Below are 21,165 nucleotides of genomic sequence, written 5' to 3' on the forward strand. Positions count from 1 at the left end.
TACTGGGAATTTCTCTCACGACCAGAAGCTTTTCCTTCCAGGGAGAGTGCTATGGTTAGAGCCAGAGGTCTGGCCTCACCCTTCAGGCCTTCTGTCTCGTGTCCAAGGCACCTCCACACACCCAACCCTGTGCTTCTGTGTGCTACGTCCACCCATGGGGCTGATTGCATTTATCTACCTCTTGGGTGTCTTGTGAAGGAGTCATTCCCACGGGTCTTTGAGTCTTCTGGGCATAAGTGCCAGGGTGGAATGATGGGCCAGTCGTATCAGCGTGTGTGGCCCATTCTCCTATGGGCCGGGCAACCTCATTTTAACTCAGTCTTTAATCTGAGAGGCCACAAGTGCAATTTTGTTTTATTTTTCTCATTGGGGCACCTGAAACCATGATGAGGCTTGTTTAATCTAAAGGAGCATAGATATAAACACACTTGCATTATATTTGTAATTTTATTTGATGATGAAGAAGAAAAGGGTGAAAAGCCACACAGACCTGGGCTGGATGCAGACACTCCCACTTGGCATCATTCATAGCAAGTTGCTGCCCAGTTGCTGGGTCTGTAAGGGCTCTCTCAACCCTGAAGCCTGCGGGGATGGACACATGACATGCTGGACCTTTCCCAAGCAGGAGGAGGTAAATGGGCTGTTCTTTTTTTCTAGCAAAAGCAGAAAAACTCCATTGGTGTTTACATTCGTTCAACGTTAACCACCACCACCACTCCCCAAGAAAAAGGGAAGGGCCTAAAAACAGTGGTCTGATGGTCAGAAAATCTAAGTCCTGGCCTCAGTGTTGCAGCTAAGGAACTTTAACCTTAACTAAGGCAAGTTACTTTCTTTTTCCTGGGGCTCAGTTTTCTAGTTTGAAAAATGATGGGTTTGGACCAGCCAGTCTAGGCGGTCTCTTTCCGTATCAACAGTCTGTGATGCTGGGACTTACTGTGGCATCAAACATGCAGTCAGGATTCTGTGGGATGTTGATGCTGTTTGTTTTTTCAGTTGGGAGACCTGGCTCTGGCAAGAGCAGATGTCATCCCATATCACCTTTCTCAATGAAAAAGCTTCATTCTGTCGTCTCACAGAACCCCTTTTCCAACTGTTGTTGGTAGTTACATCTCCTGGTGTAGCACTTAAGCTCCACTTAGTTATTATTTCTTTGTTCACTTTGCACATGGTTTCATCCACGAATTGGGGAAGAGGACTCCATAAGAAGTAGCTGCAATGTGTCTTCTGTATCCATGTGTTAACACTGAGAATAAGCCTTGGGATTAGGAACAGGACAGATCACCGAGCCCTGCCTCACTCGTGGATTACACCTTCCTGTTGAGGATGGTAATGTTGTAGAGGGATAAACGGGGAGGGGTGATCATGAATCCAAGAAGTTTAGAATCTAACTATAACCTTTGGCTACTGAGAAGAGACTCCACTGGAGTAACAGTTGGTCACTTTCTTTAGATAAAATGGTTTATATGAAGAAACTGTATCAAAGGAGGAGGAACATGTATTCAAAGGATGAAAAAAACAGTAAGAATCTTGTCTGAGTTTCTGGAATGAGGCTCACAGTCTTTGAAGATCAGTACTGTTTGTATGTGGGGAGAAGCTGAGCTGTGCTCCCGAGATAGCAAAGAGCAGTCAGTTTTGGCATTGTGTAGGGTGAACATCAAAATAGTGTTTTAGCCTCAGACAAAACAGCCCGAAGAAGTTATTTGTGCCTAGCTCTTTTGGAGATATTTTATGTTCAATCTCAGGGTCTGTGGACAATAATGGGAAATTTTGAACATTCCTGACAAGTTGTCACATAAGAAGTCGGTTCTTTACCTCTCAGATATTCCTAGACCATCCATGATTTCAAGATATTTCTCTTTGTTAAATATTCCTGGTTGAAATTACCTACCTGACTTCCTGACTTTCTAACCACCTCCTCTGTTTGAGTTGTGCAACGGTGAATTAAATGTGCTTTCCAAAAAGAATTGGCTTAAGGCTGCCCAGTGCTTCCTGTGTTGTTGTTTCTGTTTCCTTTGGGTGAATAAGAGTGTCATTGCCTCACAAATGATTATTTTAGAACAAGTGTGCTTCCAAATGTAACAGAATGATGACGATTCCGGGAACTGAAGTTAGTTTTGGAACCTAGAGCTTTTCTTTAGACTTTAGTAACAAAATGAGTACATTTTTACTGTTATGAGAGTCAGAGTTTTGTTTTTTTAATTGGAGATTTTTTAGGAACTTGTATAATCTCAACAGAACTGTCAATTTAGTCTAGGTTTTGTCTGCAGGAAGCATAAATTAGTAAAATAAAGGCTTAATGGCAAATTACTTACAAGACCATTTAAATGCCCAACTTTTATTTTTTTATTTTTTAATTAAAAAATGCTTTATTGCTAAAAACTGCTAACCATCATCTGAGCCTTCAGCGAGTCCTAATCTTTCTGCGGGTGGAGGGTCTTGTCTCAATACTGATGGCTGCTGATTGTTCAGGGTGGTGGCTGCTGAAGACTGGGGAGGGTGTGACAAGTTCTTAAAATAAGACAACAATGAAGTTCACCACATTGATTGACTCTTCCTTTTACAAATGATGTTTCTGTAGTATGCAATACTGTTTGATAGCATTTTACCCACAGTAGAACTTTCAAAATGAGTCAGTCCTCTCAAACCTTGCCGCTTCTTTCTCATCAGCTTAGTTTGTGTAATATTCTAAACACTTTGTTGTCATTTCAACAATTTTCACAGCATCTTCACCCAGAGTAGATTCCATCGCAAGAAACCACTTTCTTTGCTCATCTATAAGGAGCAACTCCTCATTGTTCAAGTTTTATCATGAGATTGCAGCAATTCAGTCCCATCTTCAGGCTCCATTTCTAATTCTAGTTCTCTCACTATTTCCAGCACGCCTGTAATGACTTCCTCCACTGAAGTCTTGAACCCCTCAAAGTCATCCATGAAGCTTGGAATCAACTTCTTCCAAACTCCAACTTTTATTTAAGGCAGTGGGTTTCAAAGTGTCGGCCCTAGGACCAGATGATCTAAGTCCCCCTGGTGATTTTTTTGCATGCTCAAGTTTGAGAACCACTGATTTAAGGAATCACATACCTATCCTTTCTGGCTTAGAAAGAAGTTTACAATAAGTCAGCTCAGTTACTAAAAGATTAAGAACATACCTTGGCTGATAGATTAAGAAAACCAAATATCTACCCACACAAAATGAAAGTCTACTTTCAATCCATTTTCCAAGTTAAGTAATCACAGGCTTATTGGGTTCACTCACAGCCACAAATTCCCATGAAAAACTAAAAGAAGTAATAGATCAGAATCACGGGAAAAAAACCGCTAACAGGATACTTGGCTGGCATAGAAGAACCTTTTGTGTGTACCAAGCTGAAGCAAGAAAATACTCTTACTGCATTAATTCACAGGAGATAGGATCAAAATCTTAATTATTAACAGTATCATCCAATAGGATGCCAGAATAAGACTTTAGAATTTGTAACTTCACTTTTTGCTATTTAAAATTTATTAAGCACGGACAGTGTGGCATTGAAGTACTTTATAGAACATTTATTATCTTTGCCTTTGAGTCTTACATTCCTTACGTAATGTACATTTTTAAAAACACAGTACAGTACATGTCATCATAAAAAGATTATGTGAACCTAGACTGAGTCCTTATATGGTGAAATTTTGTAAGATTCATTGTTTTATTTACGTCATGGTAACTGATGACTAAATGGATGAAAATGGAGGACTTTATGTGAAAATGAAATGGAAAGCAATATGTCAAGTATATGTGTAATCCTTTAACTCTTGACCTCTGTAGTTTGAATTCTATTATAATAGACATCTAATGACCACTGGGACCAATTATAAGCAGATTCCCTTGGAATTACAACGCCATCATTTTTCACAATGATGTAAGGAAACAATAATATATGCTTTGCAGATAAGCTATTTAATACTTGCTGAAAAATAATTTCTACTTGGTTTTGTAATATAATATATTCTGGAAATACATTTTCCTAATTTGTTTTAGTTTGATTAAAGCACACAAGGAGGCAGTTTTAAATCTTTTGATCGGGGTTAACCATACTGTTAAATAAAATTTTTAAAATCTTCTTACTGTGGGTATCCAAGAATGGATTGTGTGTGAAAGGAAAATTATAGACCAGGAACATGACTGTGTTCCTTGCAGCTGCTAATGTCATAGTGATGTCTCTCCAGCCTCTTGCATAGAGGAAATATTTTTCATTAGCTGTGTATTTTCTGACAGTACACCAAAGAATGCACACGGAATATAAGTATCTAGAAAGCAAAATTTAGGAAATTTAAGAGACTTTAGGCAAAACCCCCATTGTAAATTATTCTTTAACAGTGTCCCTGAAAATATCTTTGAAAGGAAAAAGTTTCACAATTCATTGTGTTTTACCTAATATATCAGTTTTTTTGTGACTCAAGCACAATAGGCATGATTCTTTGGAGAGGTCAGAGTGATGCCTGTATAAATATCATGTGATGGCCGATGGAAATATTTTGTTAAGAAAAAGGAAAAATGTTGATGGGTCTATGCCAGACTTGACTTTTCCGTACCCTTATAATCACCCACTGTGACAGAGACTGCTAATTGTGCTCCAGTATCTGTTTTCACCTTCTCACATAGTACTAGAACTCCTAAGTTTTAGCTGGACACATGGCTGCTCAGAATAAATACTGTTTCCTAGCCTCTCTTGAAGCTAGGTGTGTGATGGCCGTCTGTTGACAGATGTTAATGAAAGAGGTGCACACAACTTCCAGAAAGTGCCACTTAAGGGAGGGAGCATGACTTTCTTCTCCCCTTCCTTCTTCCTGCAGGCTGGAATGTAGAGATGATGGCTAGACTGTAAGCAGACATCATGGATCAAGATGTGACCCTAGGGGATTACTACTGTATAACAAATTTAGCAGCTTAAAACAACAAACACTATCTTGCAGTTTCTGTGTTCAGGAATTCAAGAATGGCTTAGCTGGGTGGTTCTGTCTCAGAGTCTCTCGAGAGGTTGTAGTCAAGCTGTTGGCCAGAGCTGCAGTCAACGGAAGGTTCAAAGGGGCTGGAGGATCCTCTCCCAGGATGGTTTATTCACATGGCTGTTGGCAGGAGGCATCAGTTCCATGCTGGCTATCGACAATAGGACATTTCCATAGGACTGCTTGAGTGTTCACGTGGCATGTCATCTGGCTTTTCCACAAGTGAGTAATCCAAGAGAGAGCAAGGAGAAAGCTGCCATATCATTTATTACTTAGTTTTTTTAAGTGTCACATCATCACTTCTGCCATACTCTTTGTTATAGATAGCTCACTAAATCTAGCCCACATTCAAGGGGAGGGAACTAGATGCCACTTCTTGAAAAGAACTTTGTGGTAGACAAAATCATTGCCTGTGACCACTCCCACCCCCAGCCAAAAATATCCATATCTTAATCCCCAGAACCAGTGAATATGCTACCTTACATGGAATAAAGAACTTTGTTGATGTAATTAAGTATCTTGAGATAGGGAAATTATCATGGATTATCTGGGTAGGATTAATTTAATCACAAGAGTCCTTATAAGAGGAAGGCAAGAGGATCAGAGTGAGAGTAGTAAATGTAATGATGGAAGCAGGTCAGAGTGATATGGCCATGTGTCAAGGAATGAACACAGCCCTTGGATGCTGGCAAAGGTAAGAATGGATTTTCCTCTAGAGCCTCCAGAAAGAATGCAGCCTTTGATTTTAGCCGTGTAAGACCCATTTAGGACTTCTTTTTTTGCGGTACGCGGGCCTCTCACTGTTGTGGCCTCTCCCGTAGTGGAGCACAGGCTCCGGACGCACAGGCTCAGTGGCCATGGCTCACGGGCCCAGCCGCTCTGCGGCATGTGGGATCCTCCCGGACTGGGGCACGAACCCGTGTCCCCTGCATCAGCAGGTGGACTCTCAACCACTGCGCCACCAGGGAAGCCCCATTTAGGACTTCTGACCTCCATAAATGTAAGGTACAAAATTGCTGTTTTTTTACCACGAACCATGATGTTTGTGGTAATTTGTGACAGTAGCGATGGAAAACTAATACAAGCATCAAAGTATTTGTGGACATATTTTAAAAATCATCACAGTCCACCCTTTGGTCACAAATTATTATTTTTTAAAAACATTATTTATTTATTTTGGCTGTGCTGGGTCTTAGCTGCAGCATTCGGGCTCTTTGCTGCAGCAGCATGCAGACTTCTTAGTTGTTCATGTGGACTTCTTAGTTGTGGCATGTGGTCTCTTAGTTGTGGCATGCATGTGGGATCTAGTTCCCCGACCAGGGATCAAACCTGGGCCCCCTGGATTGGGAGTGCGGAGTCTTAGGCACTCGTCCACCAGGGAAGTCCCATGGTCACAAATTTATAGTCCTCCCACATGCAAAATAAACTCACCCCTCCCAAGCCCCCCAAGTCTTACCCTATTACAGCATTGTTGGAGGAGGTAATCAAGAAGATGAGACTGCTGGATGGCCCACAAGCTGAACCTGGCCAACTGGAGCTTCCTCACTTCCTCGCCTGTCCTTGGAATGTACATTTTGCCTACTGTTTCCACAGTGGGAACTTTTTCAAGGACGTAGCCTTGAGACAGTAAGGTGTTGTTGAGACTGTCCGGATGTTATATATGACTGAACCTTGTTAAAGCCTCTATATAAACTTAAAATTAAAAAAAATTTTTTTGTTGAAATATAGTTGATGTACAATATTATATAAGTTACAATAGAGTGATTCACAATTTTTAAAGGTTATACTCCATTTATAGTTATTTTAAAATATTGGCTATATTCCCTGTGCTGTACTTTTAGCTTACTTTATACATAATAGTTTGTATTTCTTAATCCTCTACTGCTATACTGCCCCTCCCTGCTTCCCAGAGCCTCTATATAAACTTTCAGGGTTCCGGTGGGTGGGTGCAGAAATCTACCTGTCTTGCAGCCTCCCAAGACAAGCCTCGTATGTAAGTTCCCTTGCTTATTAAACCTGCCACCTACCAATGTGGAGTGGTCTGCCTCTTTCTTTGGTCTCTCCCTGCCCTTCATGTGGGGGGCTGGTTTCAGATTTCACCCCAGGAAGCTCCCAAGGTCGCAGACTAGCAAGCATCTGCTCAAAGTCCAGAGCCTTATCCTCTAAATACATCCAGGGGTAGATAGGATTCTTGGGTGAATTCCTTATATACAGCTACTTGAGTACCTCTCAATCTGAAGTCCTGTGAACTAAAGAAGCTATATGCTTCCTTCCTACAACAACCAATGTAAAATGGTGGGATAGATTGGATAACTACTACAGACACTCCTGTTCTAACAGACAGAAAACAGGAGGTGCGCAGAAGTTCCTGGTCCATTGCAATTCTCAAATTCACTCAGGTACAGGTTTGCAGTTCCACCTTCAAGGCCTCAGAATAATTCTCCTTGGCTCTAGGTTCTACCCTGTAGGCTCTTTGTTACACCCTTTAAGTCATCCGTTTTTCATGAAAGGTAGCCCATGGTTTGCACCTAAATAGTTTTCTCAGCCTGCTCCCTGCTCATAGAACATGAGGGTCCAAAGGCCTCTTTTCTTTCTGTACTCTCTCTGTCTCTTTGAGGCCAAGCTGGCAGTGTTTCTGACAGTACAATTCTCTTCAAAAATTGTGAATTTCCTGTGAATCTTACTGGGGTTCAGTCCATGAGATAAAAGCCATATCCATAAGTATCTTTGAGATAAATTTTTCTCTACCTTGAGCTTCTGCCGAAGGAAAAAAGCCTTAAGCTTTTTAGAAGCCCTATTGTTTAAATGAGAAGATCTGAGAAGCATAACCTTAAAATTTTTAGAGTTTTTAGTTTGATTGAAAGATACCCTGAGGTAGCTCCATTAAATCACCCCTGGAACAGAAGCCAGTGGAACAGTACAATAGAAGAAGCCTATGTACCTGCAACTATGGTACACATTAGCCCTGGAGTGACTATCTCTGAACCTCTTGAATGTGAGAGAGAAACAAAATTGTGTCTTGCTTAGTCAACTATTATTTAGGAATTTTCTGTTACTGGCAAAAGAATCTAATCCTAACTAATATATAGTTGGTGCTCTTGTGGGGGGGGTCTATGAAACTAATACAGTACCTAACTAGCTCATGAATAGATGTAGTGCTAAAAAAACTACAAGCGTTCAAGATTTTTAAAGCATTCATAGTCTGTTGATCAGCATGCAGACTGCAGCCATTAGAGTCCTTACACATTTGGAACTGATGCTGTATGAATTGGTGGAAAATGGGATGAGTCATTAATAGAGGTGACTGTAAACAAGGTGGGGGGGTGGGGAAGTAGGGAATGGAGAGTGGGGTATTTACAGAAATAAAAGACATGGTCTCAGCACTCAGATTACATATGGACTATTTAGGGAGATAAACTGTATACATTTTGAACGTACTAAAGAATGCCTACAGAGCAGGGTTTAAGGTACAAATGATCATAGCAGTATCCCTGAAGGAATTAACTATGGTAACATATTAGGCACTACACATACAGTTTTGAATTATCACAATCCAGGGAAAATTGAGGCTTAGATAGCATGGGTAATTTGCCCCACCAGGTGCAATGAATAAACAGGATTTGAATTTGGATACATCTGTCTCTAAAGTACATGCTGTTCGCCACATGTAAATAATGGAGAGCTCACGTTGGATAGATCAATGTGAACAATTTTACCTATATGTTTGTAAAGAAAAGATACTTTAAATCGTGGTCTATTTTCGAAACACTCTGCTTGACAGAGCATTTACAACTTTAACAAACCTTAAAGACGATTAATTTCATCGAATTGGATTTATACGACGTTTTAGGGACTCCTGCGGAAAGCCATGAACAATTGCTTTGTGTATTTTCTTTCACCAATATCAGTTCATCTGCATGAAAAGAAAAGTTGATTTTCAGCAAAAAAACAAAGTATCTGTTCCAAAAGTAGAGTTAGTCCTCGGAAGGGGGAGCCTAGAACAAATCTCAGTAAGGTTGTGGGACAAACGGCTTGGAGCCACTGTCCATTACTAAGTAATAGAAGCGAAGGAGGATGGAATGCTTTAGAAGAAAGGGAGGGCGGGAGGTATTCAAAGGATGGATAGAAGATAACATTGAAATGGGATCAGATGGGGGAGGACAGCGGACCAGAAAATGAGCACAGCTACCAGAAGAGCAGAGAGCGTGTAGGATGGAGGGAGAAATCGAGGTCCAGGGTGCAGGAGGGAAAGCTCGGAGATGAGCCCCGCCACTCGTGTCCAGGCCGCCGACCCCCGGCCGGGTGAGGTCACAGGCCCTTATGAGGTGAGGCAGACGGATGCGGCCGCAGCGCTCTCTAGTCCGGGCGGAGGCGGCGGCGACGGCGACCTCAGCCGCTGCCCGGAGCCCCGGAGTCCCTGCAAGGCGGCCGTGGCGGCGGCATCCGAGGAAGCCTGGGTCCCGCGATCACCCAGCGCCGGGTGCTCAGTGGGCGGAGCATCAGGGCGGTCAGGTGACCCGGGGGCGGGGCCTCGTTGCGCCGGAGCCCGGGAAGGAGGTGGGGCGAGAGCGTCGCGCCGAGCGAGGGGCCGAGGGGCCGAAGCACCTGCGTGAGGACCGGCAGACACCTGAGGGAGCGAGGAACAGATTGGGGAGTCGTAGGGGGCCGACGGTGGGACCTTCAGGGGACAGAGATGGGGAGGGGAGACCCGCTAAGGCGATGGGGAGGAACAGCCTCTGAGGCTGAGGGAGAGAAGACGGCCACGCGGTGTGAGGTACAAAGTGGAACAGTTCCGGAGATGAGTGAAGGTTCCAGAAAGGGCAGTGAGGTGACGAGGCGGACAGTCAAGGGGCAGAGTGAGGGATGACTGGGCCGGAGCTGGCAGTCCCTCAGAAATGGTGGTGGTTCTCGGAGGGTGGCGGTCACTGTGGCGGGGAGGCCTCCCTGCTCCTTCGCATACAATTAGACCTCCGTTAGAGCACTTGTTGCCACCTTCGCAGGTGGTTTTCTTGTCTACTTGTCTACTTGCTTTTCTTCCCAAAAAAGTCATAAGGTTCACAAGAGCAGGGCCCCTTGGAATCCTCCACCGCGCGGGGTTTTGCATGAAGGGGATGTTCACTTAATATTTGTTAAACAAAGGTGGCGATTGGGGGTGATCAGTAGATGCAGTGACGTGGTTATACAGTTGCATTTAATGGACGTGTGCCGTCAACAAAAGTGGAGGAGAGTGAGTGAGTGAGGCAGCTCGTGAGGGAAGCGGTGTGGAAGGTACTTTGTGAGGGGATGTCACTCTGGGAAGCAGTCAGTTATTCTGTGGAGGTGATGATAATTCATCAAGGGAGAAGGTACAACTGTGGAAGCACAATGTAAACCTTAAGGCCCTAAACAAAATTAAGTCTTATTTTGGGCTTTTGGAGTCAGAAGCTCTTTGTTTTCTGCCTCAGCTCTGCCTCTCGGTTTACTAGGAAGCAACGGAGTTTTACTGAACTATCCCTGAATTCAGGAGTCAGAGACCTGAATTTTGCTACTGTGTATTTTCTTGTGTACTTTGTGTGGGCAAATCACAGTCTCTTTGTGCATCCGTTTCCTCATGTGTAATTAATAATTAAGGGATTAGACTGGAAAGATTTCTAAGATCATTCTAGCTCTGTTATGGATTCTGTGATGTCATGTAACATCAAACAAGGAGTACCCCCCACCCCAGCCCTTAACATATATATATTTTTTAAGATTTATTATTATTAATTAATTTATTTACGTTTGGTTGCGTCGGGTATTAGTTGCAGCACTTGGGATCTTCGTTGGGGTATGCGGGCTCTTCGTCGTAACGCGTGAGCTTCTTTCTAGTTGCCGCACGCGGGCTTCTCTCTATTTGTGGTCTGTGGGTTTTCTCTCTCTAGTTGTGGCGCGTGGGCTCCAGGTCGCGTAGGCTCTGTAGTTTGCGGCATGCGGGCTCTCTAACTGAGGTACGTGAACTCAGTAGTTGTGACACGCGGGCTTAGATCCCACCGTGGCATGTGGGATCTTAGTTCCCTGACCAGGAATCGAACCCCCGTCCCCTGCATTGTAAGGCGGATTCTTTGCCACTGGACCACCAGGGAAGTCCCTAACATATATCTTTTAAGTTACAAAATTTTGAAAATTCTATACTTTGCCAAGGACTGGAAAAGCATTTAGTAACAATACAACAGCTTGATCTACATAGGGAATGAATCAATCATGATATTAAAAAAATACCTTTGATGTATCAGAGAGTTTTGAATTTTCTCACTTCTTTTTGGTAGTTTTTGATGAGTCAGATGATGACAACCAAGAAGCAAAGGAAAATGAGAAAGGATGGTGTGTGGTGGGGAGTGTGGTGGGCAGAATACAGGATATGGCTGCTGGTGGCTCTTTTGTCTCTTACTCTCCTAGTACCACTGGGACCTTTGCCAGAGTAGATGCCCTTCGTGCTTCTCATAGCTGTTTCTAGACTTTTCTTCCTCCCATTCTCAAAACTTTCAGTTTTGTACCTCACATCAGATTATACCATGCACTACTACTCCTTGTTGCAAATTTCAGCTCCAGGCTCTCTACCACTCTAGCAATACTTCTGTCATAATTCTTGTGATTTTAGTACTCACATAGACGATCCTTTGAATATCTGGTCTCTCAGTTCTTGCCCTCCTCTCCTACAATAATTTCACCTTTCCTCAGTCACTTGCTCCCTTCATAGCTTCTGTCCTATATTACCAATAACTGCAACTCTGTTATCTCAATATGCCGCATTCTCCAGCCATCACATTCCTACCTTTAGTTAAAAAAAATTTTTTTAAATGTCACCCATTCTCTGTTGTCCTTACTTCCCACCCACCTACTCAGTTTGTTTCATGTTCAGTAATTAAAACCACTCCCTTGCATTTGCCCCCAGTTCCCTTACCACCTTTTCAGTTCATTTTACTTTCTTGGCTAAATCATAACCCTAGATTTAATCTAGATCTCCGCCTACTGAGTTTCAGCATTTTTGCAATGAACATGGTTGGAGGAAAACACACAACCATGATTACTGTTCACTTTAAATTCATGATCACTTACCTAAAGGGACCCTTCAAGCTGTCCAGCGATCATATCAGATTCCCCTGGGCTATTAATTCTATTTTTTAAAAATTTATATTACCATTTATTAGTTTTGCCCATTCTTTAAATTTTTTTATTTTAGTATTTGTTGAAGTATAGCTGATTATATGACAATATTATATTAGTTTCAGGTGTACAACATAGCAATTCAATATTTTTATAGGTTATACTCCATTTAAAGTTACTACAAAATAATGGCTATATTTCCCTGTACTGCACAATATATCCTTGTTGCTTATTTATTTTATACATAGTTGTTTGTGTCTCTTAATCTCATAACTCTATTTTACCCCTCCCCACTTCCCTCTCCCTACTGGTAACCAGGAGTTTGTTCTCTGTTTTGTTACATACATTCATTTGTTTTCTTTTTAGATTCCACATATAGGTGATAATATAAAGTCTTTGTGTTTCTCTGTCTGACTTACTTCACTAAGCATAATACCCTCTAGGTTCATCCATGTTGTTGCAAATGTCAGAATATCATTCTTTTTTATGGCTCAGTAATATTCCATCTCACACACACACACACACACACACACACACACACACACACATCACATCATCTTTATCCATTCATCTTTTTTTTTTTTTTAATTATTTATTTATTTATTTTTGGCTGCATTGGGTCTTTGTGCTGTGCACAGTTTCCTCCTTGTGGTGGCTTCCCTTGTTGCAGAGCACGGGCTCTAGGCGTATGGGCTTCAGTAGTTGTGGCTCGCTGGCTTCAGTAGTTATGGTTCACGGGCTGTAGAGCACAGGCTCAGTAGTTGTGGCATATGGGCTTAGTTGCTCTGCAGCATATGGGATCTTCCCGGACCAGGGATCGAACCCGTGTCCCCTGCATTGGCAGGCGGATTCTTAACCACTGCACCACCAGGGAAGCCCTATCCATTCGTCTTTTGATGGGCACTTAGGTTGCTTCCATGTCTTAGCTATTGTAAGTAGAGCTGCTATGAACATGGGGGTGCATGTATCTTTTTGAATTAGTGTTTTCATTTTCTTAGGATACAAACCCAGCAGTGGAATTGCTGGATCATGTTCTATTTTTAGTTTTTTTAAGGAGCCTCCATACTGTTTTCCATAGTTGCTGCACCGATTTACAGTCCTACCAACAGTGTACTTGGGTTCCCTTTTCTCTACATCCTCGCCAACACTTGTTATTTGTAGACTTTTTGATGATAGCCATTCCGACAAGTGTGAGTTGATTGGACTATATTACTTCTTCCACTCTCCTAGATGACTATTTTATAACAATGCCTCTTTCCTCAAACCTCCAGCTCCTCCTCTCACATCCTCATTCTCTGTTGATTACTTTGCTTCCTGTTTCACTAAGGAGACTGACGCAATCAGAGATGATTTCCACAAGCTCCCACGACCACACCTACTCACCTACTCTACATGTAATTATGCCCAGTTACTCCGCCATGTCTCCTACTACTGTGAATATGTGCTAAGCTAAGGCCAGAGCCTCCCCTTCTGCCCTAAATCCCATTTCCTTTCTCCTACTTGAGAATATTGTTCCAGTAACTCTCCCCTCCTATATGATTAATTTTTGCTCCTCCACTAGATTATTTCTATTAGCATATGAACATTTCTTTATCTTTCCCCATCTTAAAGCCTCATAACCGCTCTGACCCCTCAGCTACTACCTCATTTCTCTTTCCCTTTATAGAATAACTCCTTAAGTCATCTCTTCTGGCTGTCTCCAATTTCTGTCCCCCATTCTCCCTTGAACTCACTCCAAGGACATTATTTCCGTATCATAACACCCAAATGGCTCCTCTTAGGGTAGTTGGTGTCCTCCATGTTGCAATATATATGTGTTGAATTCATGGATGGAGGGATGAATGGATTGGAGAAAAGGGATACAACTCTTTTTACTTTCCTTGGTTTTCCCTTGCAAGTTCACATATATGTCGTAGGATTAAAAGAGTTAAGAAACAATTCTGTTGTCAGAGTTATGGGAAAGAGACTTCCTGTGCTATTTTTTCTCTTACCTTGGAGAGACTTATGTGGTATCTGATTTATCCAGCAGATTGAGCCCTGCCAACTTTTTGATAATCTGATCAATAATTATGAAACAGTTCTTCCTTTCAAAATTTATTTAAATCGTGCTTCATCTGCTTAATTAAGTCCTTTAATGACCTAAGAGCTCTTGGTGAGTAAGCTCAGTAGGGACAGAATTCCTTCCTCCCTTCCTCCCTCTTCCCTCCCCTTCCCTCCCTCCTTCTCTGCCTCTCTCCTTCCCTCCCTTCTTTCTTTCCTTCTTTTACAATATGTCTATAGCACTGTGCTTGGTTCTGTGAGAAATAATTCAAAGAATGATGAGATACCAGCCCATTCCTTAGAAATTTAGGCTTTAATTGGTGTAAGAGCTATACATGTGATAATTAAATAAAAATACAAGGCAAATGATTAATGCCAGTTGAATAATGAAGACAATAAGAAAAATGAAGACAGTAAGTGCTATGCCAGGAAGTTTAGAGGTGAAGATTGAACTGGTTAGAGAAGCTTTAGAAGAGGTTACATAGAGTGGGTTGCTAGGGAAACCTGTACAGCCTTCTAATGTTTTCTGAGATAGGTATTTCTGATGTGGTTTCATTTTATTTTTAACATGTTTTGAATTCTAGGAATGTTGGGCATACCACATTCAACAGTAATTACAATAACATTTACAGAAATAAATTATTTTAAAGTACTATCTCTCTATTAGAATATTAATATTTGCAGTTCAACTTCACAATATGAAAAAGATACTAATAATTGCGACTAACAATGGAATGTCACTACCAACGTAATAAACCACTCATCAAATGTGACTCAGATATAAGTAAAAGATATTGTGAAAACTTTGGGAAATTCTAAATTTCTAAAGTTGGTTATCACATTTACATAGTGTAGAACTGGCTAAAACATTTTTTGTTTGCAATAGTATTGTTTTGAGAGGCAATGTTGTGTGGTGCTGAAGACCACAGGCTCTTGAGTTAGGCTGCCTGAATTCAAAATCTGACTGCACTGTTTGTTGGCTGTGGAATCTTGGGCAATTTGATCTAAGTTTTTATTTTCCTCATCTGTAAAATAGAGAGAATGATAATTCCTTGAAAGGTAGTTTTCGGGAATAAATGAAATAATGCAGGTCAGAGTGTTTATCATAATGTCTCACAGTAAGTATTTAATAGCATTAGCAATTACTGGCTGTTAGTAGTTCTGCTTAACTGGGCTTATTTGAATAAATACATATAACAACTTACTGCTTTTCACGACATTTGAATTTGGATTTCTATTCTCCTCCTTATACTACAAAGGTGAAGTTAAGGGACTGGATGATCTCCTGTGATTTATGATCTATTAACTGCCTTTTCTAGCTTTTGTATATATATCTGAGTTGGGAAATGTCTATTAGGTATCGTACTATAAGTGAGTGTTACATTGAAAGAATAACTTAAGGTAGTTAAATATAATTACTTATGTCTCCTAAACAGGGATATGATTTTTTACTTTTCTCTTTTTTGCAGGAAATCATTTTTTAAATAAATTAATTAATTTATTTATTTGTTTATTTATTTTTGGCCACGTTGGGTCTTCATTGCTGCGTGGGCTTTCTCTAGTTGTGGCGAGCGGGGGCTACTCTTTGTTGCCATGTGCAGGCTTCTCATTGCAGTGGCTTCTCTTGTTGTGGAGCCCGAGCTCTAAGTGTGCGGGCTTCAGTAGTTGTGGCACGTGGGCTCAGTAGTTGTGGCTCGTGGGCTGTAGAGTGCAGGCTCAGTAGTTGTGGCACACGGGCTTAGCTGCTCCACGGCATGTGTGATCTTCCGGGACCAGGGCTCAAACCCATGTCCCCTGCATTGGCAGGCGGATTCTTAACCACTGCGCCACCAGGGAAGTCCCTGCAGGAAATCATTTTGTGCTACTGTTCATTCACACTTGTTCATCAAGTTCTTTGAGGCCTTAAGGGCAGAATTTACCTCTAAACAGAAAGATGGAAACTAAAGTACATTTATTTTGCCAGGTATTTTTCAAAACAGTTTCTAAAGATTCCTTCCTTTTCTTTCTTAAAAATTAGTTTACATTACCTCACACCCATAATCAGTAAGCAGATTCATAGCAACATAGTCATATGATCTTGCTTAATAACTGAGGTGACCTTTGCACTCTTTTAGTGGATATATGTTGAACTCTCATCCCAGCAACCCATGCAGTATCAAGAGATCTGTGATGTGTGATGAGAGTATTTTTTGGGAAAGGGACAGGGACAATTTTCCAGGAGACCAAAGGATTTAAACCTACATGAGAGGTTGTAGATAATGTAATTAATAACATGGCAGTCTAATCAAAAGGTAATTTAAAAGATAAGTTTCTCTAGCCCTCTTATCTGTGATTCAGGGGACATTCTTATGTATTGGCCAGTATTGTGTCAATAAAAACAAATCAGGACTTAGTATGGAGAGACTTTATTCAAAAGGATTATTGTAAGGGAGGAAAGAGACTATTGAAAAAGGAGGGGGGGGGGGGACTATTGCAATAGGGAGAACGCTGTGACCATAAGATCTGCAAGCATCTCCAAGGTTTAGGGAAGAAGGGTTTTCTTTTCTTTCTTTTTTTTTTTTTATTTTATTTTATTGTATTATTATTTTTTAATTTTTATTTTATATTGGAGTATAGTTGATTAACAATGTTGTGTTAGTTTCAGGTGTACAGCAAAGTGATTAAAAGGGTTTTCTTTTATAGAGAGGAGTAAACAAGGCTAGGAAGAACTGGATATGGGGAAATGGGATGTTAGAGTGGCATGATCGGATAAATAGATCAGAGAATATTTTACCGAGAGGCCAGCCCTATTTTCTGGAGGGGTTGCATGCTGACTGGCTCAGGCTGAGGGTGGGCCAAAGTTCAGGGGCTTGGAGAAGGAGAGAAGCTTAACCGAAGTCTAGTTAATAAGCATTTTGTCCTGATTAATTGGTGAGGATAAAACAATTCAGCTAACCATTTATGAGGCAAAGAAAGGAAAATTTGAAGGTGCTTGGCCTTGTCATAGGTAAACAAGAGGGGTATGTGGTAAGTTTTTTCTAAATCTTTTGAGGAGGGGTGGTTCTTTCCAGTCAGCCATTATCCAGAACACAAAAGGGTGAGGGAATTCTTCTTTCACTGTTTTTCAGGAGCACAAGACTCAGGTAGAATTTAACATTGTCAGTTGAGAGTCTTAATCTTTTTTTTTTTCATATCTGAATATGGACTTTTTAAATTATTTTATTTTTTAACATCTTTATTGGAACATAATTGCTTTACAATGGTGTGTTAGTTTCTGCTTTATAACAAAGTGAATCAGCTATACATATACATATATCCCCATATCTCCTCCCTCTGCGTCTCCCTCCCACCCTCCCTATCCCACCCCTCTAGGTAGACACAAAGCACCGAGCTGATCTCCCTGTGCTATGCGGCTGCTTCCCACTAGCTAGCTACTTTACATTTGGTAGTATATGTAAGTCCATACCACTCTCTCACTTTTGTCCCAGCTTACCCTTCCCCCTCCCTGTGTCCTCAAATCCATTCTCTACTTCTGCGTCTTTATTCCTGTCCTGCCCCTAGGTTCTTCAGAACCTTTTTTTTTTTTTTAGATTCCATATATATATGTGTTAGCATACGGTATTTATTTTTCTCTTTCTGACTTACTTCACTCTGTATGACAGACTCTAGGTCCATCCACCTCACTACAAGTAACTCAATTTTGTTTCTTTTTATGGCGAGTAATATTCCATGAGAGTCTTAATCTTTTAAATTTATTCTTTCAGTGGATCTGGTGCCACCATATGAGACATGTACCTATACTGTAATTCCAAAAAACAATTTCAGGGGCTTCTTGCTAAGTACTGAGACATGTAATATATATGTATATATTAACCTGTTCCATCCTTTTATATGTAATACTTTATTGATTGTACCCTTATAAACTGATTTTGAATTCTTAAATATTAAAAACATTAACAATATTAATATATCATACCAATTTATTCCCTTAAACTATATAGTTTGTATTTTACAGATGGTTCACCTTTATCTGTAGAGTTTTAGAAATTCTTTTCTTCCTTTTCTGTGTTGTTAAAGTTTCTATTCACTATTTGTTTCTGTTCATCAGGGCTTTGATAACAGGTTTTTGTGCCCCTCTGTCTTTTTAGATCCCCTTCTTTTTTTTTTTAATGGTTTCGATTTTGGGTCATTTTTCTTAACCTCTCTGCTAATCCTTTCATCATTTGTAATAAACATCTCATTAGGGCAGCAAATCAGACTGCCTTTTTGAAACAAGTTTTTAAAGGTGTGTCTCTGTTGTAAGATAAATGTGTGCAAATTCTAAAAGTCACTGAAATAATTCTCTTAATTTCTATCTAATGCGGAAATAAAGGTCTCTCTAGACTCCCATGGTAATCTGCATTATAAATTGCCCGTGTAATCTCTTCAGGGATTAAAAACTAATGTACCTTTGATGAACTAGATGCAGTCCAAACTGCAAACTGCCGTATTTCAAGAAAGAGAATATTTCCAACTTCATTCCTCTTTTTCTAAACATGTTAATTGCTCTTGGGCTCTAGTTGTTTGTTTGGTTTTTTTTGGGGGGGGGGTTCTATTTAAAAGGAATATAGATTTTTTTTAATAGACTTTATTCTTTAAGAGCAGTTTTAGATTCACAGCAAAATTGAGTGGATAGTACAGAGAGTTCCTATATACCCTGTGCCCCACAGCCTCCTCCACTATCAATACCCTTCATCACTGTGGTCCATTTGTTATAACTGATGAACCTGTATTGACACATCATTATCACCCAAAGTCCATAGTTTGTATTAGAGTTGACTCTTGATGTTGTACATTCTATGGGTTTGGACAAATATGTGATGACATGTAGCCACTATTAAAATGTTATATAGAATAGTTTCACTGCCCTAAAATCCTCTGTGCTCTGCCTATTCATCTCTTCTCAGCCCCCACCCACCACTAGTAACCACTGATCTTTTTATTGTCTCCATAGTTTTGCCTTTTCCAGAATGCCATATAGATGGAATCATACAGTGTGTAGCTTTTACAGATTGGCTGCTTTCACTTAGCAGTATACATTTAAGTTTCCTCCATGTCTTTTCATGGCTTGATAGCTCATTCCTTTTTAGCACTGAATAGTATTCCATGGTCTGAATGTATCACAGTTTATCCCCTGATCTACTGAAGAACATCTTGGTTTTTTACAAGTTTTGGCAATCATGAATAAAGCTATAAACGTCTGTGTTCAGGTTTTTGTGTGGATATACTTTTTCAACTCCTTTGGGTAAACATGGAGAAGTGCAATTGCTGGATTGTATGGTAAGAGTATGTTTAGTTTTGTAAGAGGCTGTGAAATTGTCTTTCAAAACAGCTATACCATTTTGCATTCCCAGCAATGAATGAGAGTTCCTCTTGCTTCACATTCTTGCCAGCATTTGGTGTTGTCTGTGTTTTGATTTCAGCTATTCTAATAGATGTGTGATGGTATCTTGATATTTTAATTTGTAATTCCCTAGTGACATGATGTTGAACATCTTTTCATGTGCTTGTTTGCCATTTGTGTATCTTCTTTGGTGAGGTGTCTGTTAAGATCTTTTGCCCATTTTTTAATTAGGTTGTTCTTTTTCTTATTGTTGAGTTTTAAGAGTTCTTTGTATAGTTTTGAATATACAAAATAAAGATACTTTGATTACAGTCCCTTATCAGATATGTCTTTTGCAAATATTTCCTCCCAGTCTATGAGTTGTCCTCTCATCTGCTTGACAGTGTCTTTCACAAAACAGAAAATGTTAATTATGAAGTTAAGTTTAATGATGCCTTAAGAACTAGATTTAATAAGTGTTAGATACATTCACGAATGCTGTGCATTTGTGGCTGCATAATGCACTAAGGAAAGTTGGAGTCATTTAGAATATATACGTAATCCAGACGAATGCATTAACTAACTCTTTTCAACAAAATTCTTTTCGATAGCACCATTTTAGAGAGAATATTGATCTAAAATGAATGATTTGACCCAGAATGTCATATTTAATTTATGTGTGCAAAGAGAACATGGCTGACTGTGGCTTTTGATTGCTCCCCAGGGAGAAGAAAATACTGATTTATCAGATGATGGCTATAATTTTTTTGCAACTGACTTGCCATCAAGAAATATTGACAGCAAGAAATACATCAAGTTTTCTAAAACAACAGAGAAGAGAATTTCACCTGAAGTTAGGGGTTTGAGCCCAGATCATACAAAAAAGTAAGTTAAACTGTGAGGTTACTTAATTGAATTATGCTTTTGCCAGTTTAAGAGAACCAAAAATGTAACTCATGTGTTCTTATAATGTACTAAGTATAGTGGATCATGCATATTGGTGGCCATTCTTTTAGGGTCATGGTTTTAATTCCTAGATAGCCATTCTCATATTTTTCTCACTTCTCTCACAGCCATGTGGAAGCCTATAAGTTATCATAGGTTTCCAGTTATAAGAAAGTCATTATCCATATGTCTGTTTGTCCTTTTTTTGTTTTTGACAAATAAAATTGTAATTTATTTAAATGTACAGTGTGGTGATTTGATGTATGTATTCCCTGAGAAATAATTACCACCATCGAGTTAAGTAACATATTCATCACCTCACATATTTACATCATCATCATTATTATTCTTTTGGTGACAACACAAATTCTACTCTCAGCAAATTTCAGTTATACAATACAGGATTATTAACTATAGTCACCTTGTGACTTGGCTTTTTTAAAAAAATCACGTATAAGTGATATTCTATAGTATTTGTCTTTCTCTGTTTGACTTATTTCACTTTGCATAATGCTATCAAGGTCCATCCATGTTGTTCCCTTCTTTGTCATGGCTAAATATATTGTATTCCATTGTATATATTTACCACATCTTCTTTAACTATTCATCTGTTGACAGACACTTATATAGTTTCCATATCTTGGCTATTGTGAATAATGCTGCAATGAACATGGCAGTGCAGATACCTCTTTGAGATCCTGTTTTCGTTTCCTTGGACATATACCCAGAAG

General features: G+C 40.1%; 2 protein-coding genes across 13 annotated transcripts in view; both read left to right on the plus strand.

The window, feature by feature from the left end:
• The window catches only part of ITGB3 (integrin subunit beta 3), a 56,000-nt gene extending 50,135 nt beyond the window's left edge, over positions 1–5,865 (plus strand). Inside the window, exons 16-17 of one of the 3 annotated variants that reach the window (XR_004347616.1) lie at positions 658–1,326; positions 2,878–5,865. The gene's annotated coding sequence lies outside the window, so the exon portion shown is untranslated. Of the gene's footprint in view, positions 1–657; positions 2,270–2,877 lie in introns of those variants that run through there. The other 2 variants (XM_032617235.1, XM_032617234.1) reach the window with 2 other exon arrangements.
• Positions 5,866–9,519: 3,654 nt separating this feature from the next.
• LOC116745913 overlaps positions 9,520–21,165 on the plus strand; it is a 62,194-nt gene continuing 50,548 nt past the window's right edge. For 7 of the 10 annotated variants that reach the window (XR_004347581.1, XM_032617055.1, XM_032617048.1 and 4 more), the window contains exons 1-2: positions 9,521–9,657; positions 20,214–20,374. The gene's annotated coding sequence lies outside the window, so the exon portion shown is untranslated. Of the gene's footprint in view, positions 9,761–20,213; positions 20,375–21,165 lie in introns of all 10 variants that reach the window. The other 3 variants (XM_032617056.1, XM_032617051.1, XM_032617049.1) reach the window with 3 other exon arrangements.

Source organism: Phocoena sinus, chromosome 20 (assembly GCF_008692025.1).
Source record: "Phocoena sinus isolate mPhoSin1 chromosome 20, mPhoSin1.pri, whole genome shotgun sequence".
Classification (NCBI taxonomy): domain Eukaryota; kingdom Metazoa; phylum Chordata; class Mammalia; order Artiodactyla; family Phocoenidae; genus Phocoena; species Phocoena sinus.